The sequence below is a fragment of the Rhinatrema bivittatum genome, chromosome 1 (assembly GCF_901001135.1).
Source record: "Rhinatrema bivittatum chromosome 1, aRhiBiv1.1, whole genome shotgun sequence".
Taxonomy (NCBI): Eukaryota; Metazoa; Chordata; class Amphibia; order Gymnophiona; family Rhinatrematidae; genus Rhinatrema; species Rhinatrema bivittatum.
The window spans coordinates 646,097,831-646,106,236 of NC_042615.1; positions in this window are offsets into that span (position 1 = coordinate 646,097,831).

Genomic DNA, 8,406 nt, shown 5'->3' on the forward strand with positions numbered 1-8,406 from the left:
AAGGTTAATGTTATAACCCCTGTTCTTTGTAAACCGATATGATCTGTATCATGAATGCGGTATAAAACAGTACTAACTAACTAACTAACTAAATAAATAAATATAGCTTTCGCATGCGATAGCTAGATCGGGCAGAGTCGGCACCGGAAGGGGAGGAGTCGGGGTGGCACCAGAGCAGACACAGCGAAGACATTGCTGATGGCGAAAAGGTAAGGCCCCTTATCGCTACCAGTAACGAGCTCAATAGCACCACCTTTCATGGTGGCACTATTGGTTTGCAAAAGCCGGCAGCGATAACACACGGAAGTGCGATCTCTGCCGGCTTTCGCAGGCCTGCCCCCTGCTTCGCCCTCCTGCCTCCTGGTACTGCGTGATTCACTAAAGCCTGCAATTTTAGAAAATCCAGGCCATAGTTTGTAATGATATTGCTAAGATGAAACAATCGCTCTCCCTGTATTTCTTCTATTTTTTATTGAGTACAGATAATAGTATTGTGATATAAAAATGTCACATTTTTACTTTTAATAATTTACTTTTTCTGTACTTAAGAGATTGCTTAGCAAGTGGATGCTTGTAATTATATTAAAATGCATAAATAAAAAAAACAAAAAAGAAAGCATACAAAAAGATATATTACTTGCAATATAACACAGAAATAGAGAAAAGGTTGTTACTTATTTGAGAAAGTTGTTGCTGTTTATAATATTTTGCTAATTACTTTTTGGGGAACCCATTCCACAACTATCTGCGTAACTATCAAAATGTAACAAATTTGAAAGCTGAACATTGCTATTTTTATTTGCCAGTTTATTTCTAAGAAGAAATAAAAAAACATTACTTATAACAATTCTCTATTTTTATTAATTTTGTATATTTAATTTAATTATTTTATTATGAATTACCTAGGAGACAACATTGAGTGAACTGTATTTATTTACTACTTATTTCAAGGACATCTCTCTAGCCTTACACATTTGAGCCATTAACGTGATTGTGCCATATAACAGTTCACTACCTCAGGTAATTTATGTAATGTTACCATACAATGTCCAGAGACAACTATCTACAACAGAAATACAGAGGAAATATTAAGAAGGAAATATGTTTACATTGTGGAGAGGCATGCATCAATTATCAATCTAACCTCTTAGACTCAGAAAGAAGAAAAGGGCCCCATCAAGAAATTAACAGTCCCAATCTCAGCTGACGACATAGGGTTAGGACAGTAACTAGTAAGCCAGCAGATTGAAGCAGATGTGTGCTATAACAGGGTTCCATTGGCAGACAAAGGCAGTCATTGAGAGAACCTTTGGCCTACTCAAAACATGTTTCCACTGCCTGGACAGATCAGGGGCATGTCTTTTCTACAACCTCTCTAAGATCTGTGAGATGTTTGCAGCCTGCTGCATGCATCGTTACCTCACCACAATCAGAGGCCTGCCTCCTCTAGAAAGACTAAATGAACATCTTGAGGAGAGGAAGAGAAGACATATGACCTGAATAATGAGGAATTGCAGGAGGTACATCATCATAATCACCTGCAAGCTATAGAGGAAAGGAACACTCTGATTCAAAGAAATTTTCAATGATGAAGTTGCATTTATTTACAATAAAAGATGATACTGTGCATAAAGAACTAAACTTTAATGTTTCCTGGAGAATCCTCTCTTTTTGAGGGGGTAGATCTGGTGCCATGGATTGGCCCAGTCTGGTGCTCCTCTAAAACAATGTCTGGTTACTACTCACAGTGCCTTCATAGGACACATACACTGAGGACAATGGCAGGAGGTAAAAGCTGCAAGAGGGCTGAGAGCTGACATGAAAGGAGCCTGAACATAATGGCCCACCAGCAGTGATATGCCTCTCCTCTTTAGCAGATACACAAAAAAAAAAAAGAGTCCATCCCCATGGTATCAGAGGAGAAGATCTCCACCCGTGCACTCATAGAAGGGGAAGCCTTCTTCAATGTTGGTGGAGGTGTCGCTGGAGGAGGCATCAGTGCAGGTGGTGTATGGATTGGAGGATGAGGCCATATCCACCAGGCTGGTGGAACTACAGCAGGTGGTGGAACAATCCAGGGTAGTAGTGCAGCAAATGCTGGTGGAAGTAGCATCCAGGGGTCCAGTGGCTGCCATGAAGTATTCCAAGCAGATTATGGTAAGCAGGGTGGCATCTGCTGCAACACCTCCCTCCAGAATCCAGTCATGAACTCCAGTTCCTCCTGCAGCATTTTGTCAAAGCCCTGTATTTCTTAATGAACACTCCCTATTTCCTCCTGCACCAATTTCTTCAGAGTCTGGATGTCCTGCCATAGGCCCACAATCTGGTCTGCCATAAGAACATAAAAGCATAAGAAAATGCCATACTGGGTCAGACCAAGGGTCCATCAAGCCCAGCATCCTGTTTCCAACAGTGGCCAATCCAGGCCATAAGAACCTGGCAAGTACCCAAAAACTAAGTCTATTCCATATTACCATTGCTAATGGCAGTGGCTATTCTCTAAGGGGCGGATTTTAAAACGAGCGCGAATAGCCTACTTTTGTTTGCGCTCCAGGAGCAAACAAAAGTACGCTGGATTTTAGTAGATACGCGCGGAGCCGCGCGTATCCGCTAAAATCCTGGATCGGCGCGCGCAAGGCTATCAATTTCGTATAGCCGGCGCGCGCCGAGCTGCGCAGCCTACCCCCGTTCCCTCCAAGGCCGCTCCGAAATCGGAGCGGCCTCGGAGGGAACTTTCCTTTGCCCTCCCCTCACCTTCCCCTCCCTTCCCCTACCTAACCCACCCACCCGGCCCTGTCTAAAACCCCCCTTACCTTTGTCGGGGGATTTACGCCTCCCGGAGGGAGGCGTAAATCCCCGCGCGCCAGCGGGCCTCCTGCGCTACGGGCCGCGACCTGGGGGCGGGTACGGAGGGCGCGGCCACGCCCCCGGACCGCCCCGGGCCGTAGCCACGCCCCCGTACCCGCCCCCAAAACGCTGCCGACACGCCCCCGAAACGCCGCGACGACCGGGCCCACCCCCCGACACGCCCCCCTCGGAGAACCCCGGGACTTACGCGAGTCCCGGGGCTCTGCGCGCGCCGGGAGGCCTATGTAAAATAGGCTTCCCGGCGCGCAGGGCCCTGCTCGCGTAAATCCGCCCAGTTTTGGGCGGATTTACGCGAGCAGGGCTCTGAAAATCCACCCCTAAGTGAACTTAGAGTTCTCATTAAGTTGCAACAGCATCAACACTAACATTATTCATTTTTTTTCACCTACATACATGCACAGAAAGTGTACATACGTACCTTTTTAGAGGCAGACCCACTTGTCAAGAGCCACACCAAGCTCTCTGTCCTCTTTCTGTCCATGCATGTAGGTAAAAAAAACCAGTGCATAATGTTAGCGTTGATGCTCATGGGATTGCTAGATTAGAAGTTTGATGAGCTGCAGCAGGTAGTAGACTTTGAACAATTGAGCTGTTCTCCATATCTATAAGGAAGTTATACACGTGATTACAGTATACCCATGATTACAGTTATGATATGCAAGCAACTTATATGCCTTTTTTTTTTTTTTAAACAAACACTGCTTACCTTGGCAGCCTTGAGAATGTGAAGCGTCCAGTTCTTCCACACCTCTCATAGCAGCCTCTGAAATGGTGCTGAGGATCATTCATTCAGCTTGTATGAATGAAATTTGGCTTGCAGGCCCCTCAGTACTCACCCTGGCTTGTTTCTTCTTGACCTGGTAAATGATCAGGAAAGAAATACGACGAGTGAGGTAATCAAATTTGCAGATGATACAAAATTGTTCAGAGTAGTTAAATCACAAGCAGATTGTGGTAAATTGCAGGAAGACCTTGTGAGACTGGAAAATTGGGCATTGAAATGGCAGATGGAATTTAATGTGCATAAGTGCAAAGTGATACATATAGGGAAAAATAACCCATTCTATAGTTACACAATCAGACTGATACAGTAAAAGTCACTGAAGAGCGGGCAAGCTCCCGCTCTCCCGGCACGCGCACAGGCCACTCTCCTGTGCGCGCGATTCAGTATTCATATGAGGGCACTAGCGCGTCCCTAGTGCCTCTTTTTTGATAGGAGCGGCGGCTGTCAGCGAGTTTGACAGTCGACGCTCAATTTTGCCGGCGTCGGTTCTCAAACCCGCTGACAGCCATAGGTTCGGAAACCGGACACCGGCAAAATTGAGCATCCGGTTTTCAACTCGCGAGCCGAGGGCTGATTTAAATTTTTATTTTTAATTATTTTTTACTTTTGGGACCTCCGACTTAATATCGCCATGATATTAAGTCGGCCGTGCATTTTCGACACGCTTGCTGAATAAGGGGTAAAGCTAGTGCATTGAAAACACGCGTCCAAACGCGGGTTAACAGTGCACTCCGCCAGAGCGCACTGTACTGTATCGGCCTGAATGTTTGGTTCCATATTAGGAGCTACCACCCAAGAAAGAGATCTAGGCATCATAGTGGATAACACATTGAAATTGTTGGTTCAGTGTGCTGCGACAGTCAAAAAAGCAAACAGAATGTTGGGAATTATTAGAAAGGGAATGGTGAATAAAACTGAAAATGTCATAATGCCTCTGTATCGCTCCATGGTGAGACCGCACCTTGAATACTGTGTACAATTCTGGTCGCCGCATCTCAAAAAAGATATAGTTGTGATGGAGAAAGTACAGAGAAGGGCGACCAAAATGATAAAGGGAATGGAGCAGCTCCCCTATGAGGAAAGACTAAAGGGGTTAGGACTTTTCAGCTTGGAGAAGAGATGGCTGAGGGGGGATATGATAGAGGTGTTTAAAATTATGAGAGAGGTCTGGAATGGGTAAATGTGAATCGGTTATTTACTTTTTCGGATAATAAAAGGACTAGGGGGCACTCCATGAAGTTAGCATGGGGCACATTTAAAAGTAATTGGAAAAAGTTCTTTTTCACTCAACACACAATTAAACTTTGGAATTTGTTGCCAGAGGATGTGGTTAGTGCAGTTAGTGTAGCTGGGTTTAAAAAAGGATTGGATAAGTTCTTTGAGGAGAAGTCTATTACCTGCTATTAATTAAGCTGATTTAGAAAATAGCCACTGCTATTACTAGCAAACAGTAACATGGAACAGACTTAGTTTTGGTACTTGCCAGGTTCTTATGGCCTGGATTGGCCACTGTTGGAAACAGGATGCTGGGCTTGATGGACCCTTGGTCTGACCCAGTATGGCATGTTCTTATGTAGTTCTTGCTACTTGTGACTCAGGTCTTGCACACTCCTATTGTTGTGGAAGAGTGCATTGAGTTGGTGCCAGATTTTCTCCCAGGTCCACTCTTTCTGGTAGGATTCCGCTTATCCTTCCCATGCAGGAAGTGATGGACCTTCAAAACCTCCTTCACTAGAAGGTTCACCTCCCGTGCATAAAATTTCCATGTGAACTTTAAATAGCAAAATTTCATATGCAAGCTATACATGTGTATATTAACTGCATATACATGCATTTATTGTTTGTAAAGTTGTGCTATACATGCATAATTTTCTCATAAGGGTGTGTACAGTAGATCCATAATAGAGTTACCAGTTGGCACTAGATTATCACTGACAGAGCAGAGTCAGCCCATGGTTTATCCATGTTAAATTTCATGGGGGTAACAACTGGACAAAATCTGCCTATCCCTGATAATCTAGAGGCTGCCATCACGTAACCCTAGTCTATAAGCTACATATTGGGTGTAAGGAAAACAAGGCATGCTGGGGGTGGGGGATTAAGTAGTTCTCTGAAACCTTGTACTTTTTTTAATTCTCTATACTTGGTATTTAATTAGAAAGGCAGAGACCCTTCATTCAGTATATTACCATCTTTTCTGTAAATGTATGATCCTGTGTATTAGACATCTTTGCATTAGTTTCTACAGGGTCTAATTAGTTATATCTACTATACAAACTTTGTGTAGTGTAATTGATGTCAGGGTGGAAAGTTACTGATGGAATTGACAGTTTAGACCCAGCTTCTGTTGATTGGCCTCAAGCTCTGTGCTTGGGTCCTTCTCACTTGATGGGTGAGGGGATGAGATAATAGAAACCGCATGTTGTCCCTGATAGATCACAGCTGGAAGCTTTAATGAGAGAGCCCTCAAATACTCCATTTGTCTATATGTCTAATATAAGACAGGCACCCAGGGAAAACGTGTTGGTTTTTCACATATATATGAATGGGCTGGGCATGGTGATGCACAGATTTGCATCAGGATGCTGGTAGCCTTGTGGAGGTAAGCTGTCCCCTACTGGGGAGCAGAGCCAATGTAAGCAGAGAGAAGGTGAGGATGGGTCCTATACTAACATCAGATACCTGTATTACTTCAGGTAGGCCTTTATCATGGTGAGATAAGACTGATTTTGTAACTTTTTCTTTCATTTACATCACCAGCTTTTTGAAGATAAAGGTGAAAGATTAGAACTGCCACAGACAGGTTATGGTGAATGGAGTTCCTACCTATATGATACTTCTTTTTTGCTGGAAGATTTGGTGTTGATGAAAGGACCAGTAAATGTGTGTTCCTTGTCTTCCCATGTACTGCTGTTAGTAGTGGGGAAGCAAACAAGATGTTCCTTCTATGAGATGTGTTTGTGAATTAGCACTCACATCTCGGGCACTTTGAGGAGGTAAGTAATAACTTATATCTTGGATGTGTTGTACCCATTACAGCAATATCATTCAGGGGAGCTAAATATAGAATGCACATTCAAATAACCAAGAGTTAAACAGAGGCAGCTGTAAGAGTAGATGAGTGGAGTATAGAGATTAGAAGACAGAGTTGCATGGCAAGTTACATGTATGCCAGAGTATAGGTGAGACAGTGAGTGCAGAAATTTGTTCTGAAAGGGGCTAGACTCTGGGAGGACATGGACCTTAACATGCATAAGAGAAAGACAAACACAGAACATAAATTGAAATTTATCTTTTATAAAAAAATATAATTAAAATAAGAACATAACATAAGAACTTGCCATGCTGGGTCAGACCAAGGATCCATCAAGCCCAGCATCCTGTTTCCAACAGAGGCCAAACCAGGCCACAAGAACCTGGCAATTACCCAGACACCAAGAACATCCCATGCTACTGATGCAATTAATAGCAGTGGCTATTCCCTAAGTAAACTTGATTAATATTGCCACACGCCTATCCATAACTCCCCTCCTGAAACCCAAGGGGTGAATTATGATGGATGTGCTGCATGGAGTAATAATTGAAGGGGAATATAGTATCTTTGAAATGTCTGACCCATAAGGGATCCAGCAAGCACATTTCCACCAATATGTCATTATGGGGGCTGAAATGACCTTGTACAGAAATACATATGCTATGGGGACCATGAAAAAAAATGGATAAAACTGATGGGCCCTTCTTTCAATGCAAGGTTGCCAGAGCATCAGGGGACAAGCTCTGATATCCTTGGCAGAGAACCCAAATTGCATGGTGGATCTTGCAGACAGCTTACAGTCACATCATTGAACTCAGGGAGATCATGTGCCTACCATATTACAAGGTTGCTTTTTGTTGACCTCTAAAGCTTACCATATATACACTATGGACTATAACTGGGGTACATATCCTTCTCACTTGCATTCGCCTGCTAGAATGAGAAGATTAATAACATGATAGCAATCGTAGCAATCTTTCCTATGATAGGATAGATACTGTAGCCAGTCAATTCCCCTGTAATTGCAAACAGGAATAATATGGGCACCTGAAGACCAAATGCCCTAAGTGCAATAAATAACCTACAGACCCAAAACTGACCAAGAATTTCATAACATTGCCAATATATAACTAGACATGCGTGTGCTGTCTGAAGACCCAAGAGACACCTATGCTACAGCCAGGGTTGAATCACATCAAGTGGCCAGTGTCTGAATGCCACAAATGATCTGTTAAAGAAAAGAAGATACACAGAAAATGCTGACGTGCCAATGCTGGAAGGTGTAGCCCCTGGACTACCTGACTTAGAAGTCCAATAGTGATTGGACATGAACTAAGACAATAAGCCAGAATTGTTCAAGGAAGTATAGATGTTTTAACCTGAGAAATATTGTTACAGTGGAGTTGGTCTCATGCTGATCTGTGAGGAAGAAAATTGCAATCAACACAGGAACAAGTATCCCTGAAAATGGGGCAAACACCACAATAACTGCATAAAAATATTAAAGGTATATTAGACAACACAAAGGGATAGGGTGCCTAGCAGCAGATAACGATGTGTCGTTGCTTCACCAGATTCCACTAAAGTGTGAACTACTGCACCAACATTAATACCTGCAGAGCATAGCTAACCATACCTAAAATATTGTCCCCCAGAATAAGGAACTTGGCAGTCTGCATATTAATAGGTACAGGTATAAGGGATTATATAATTCCAGTTT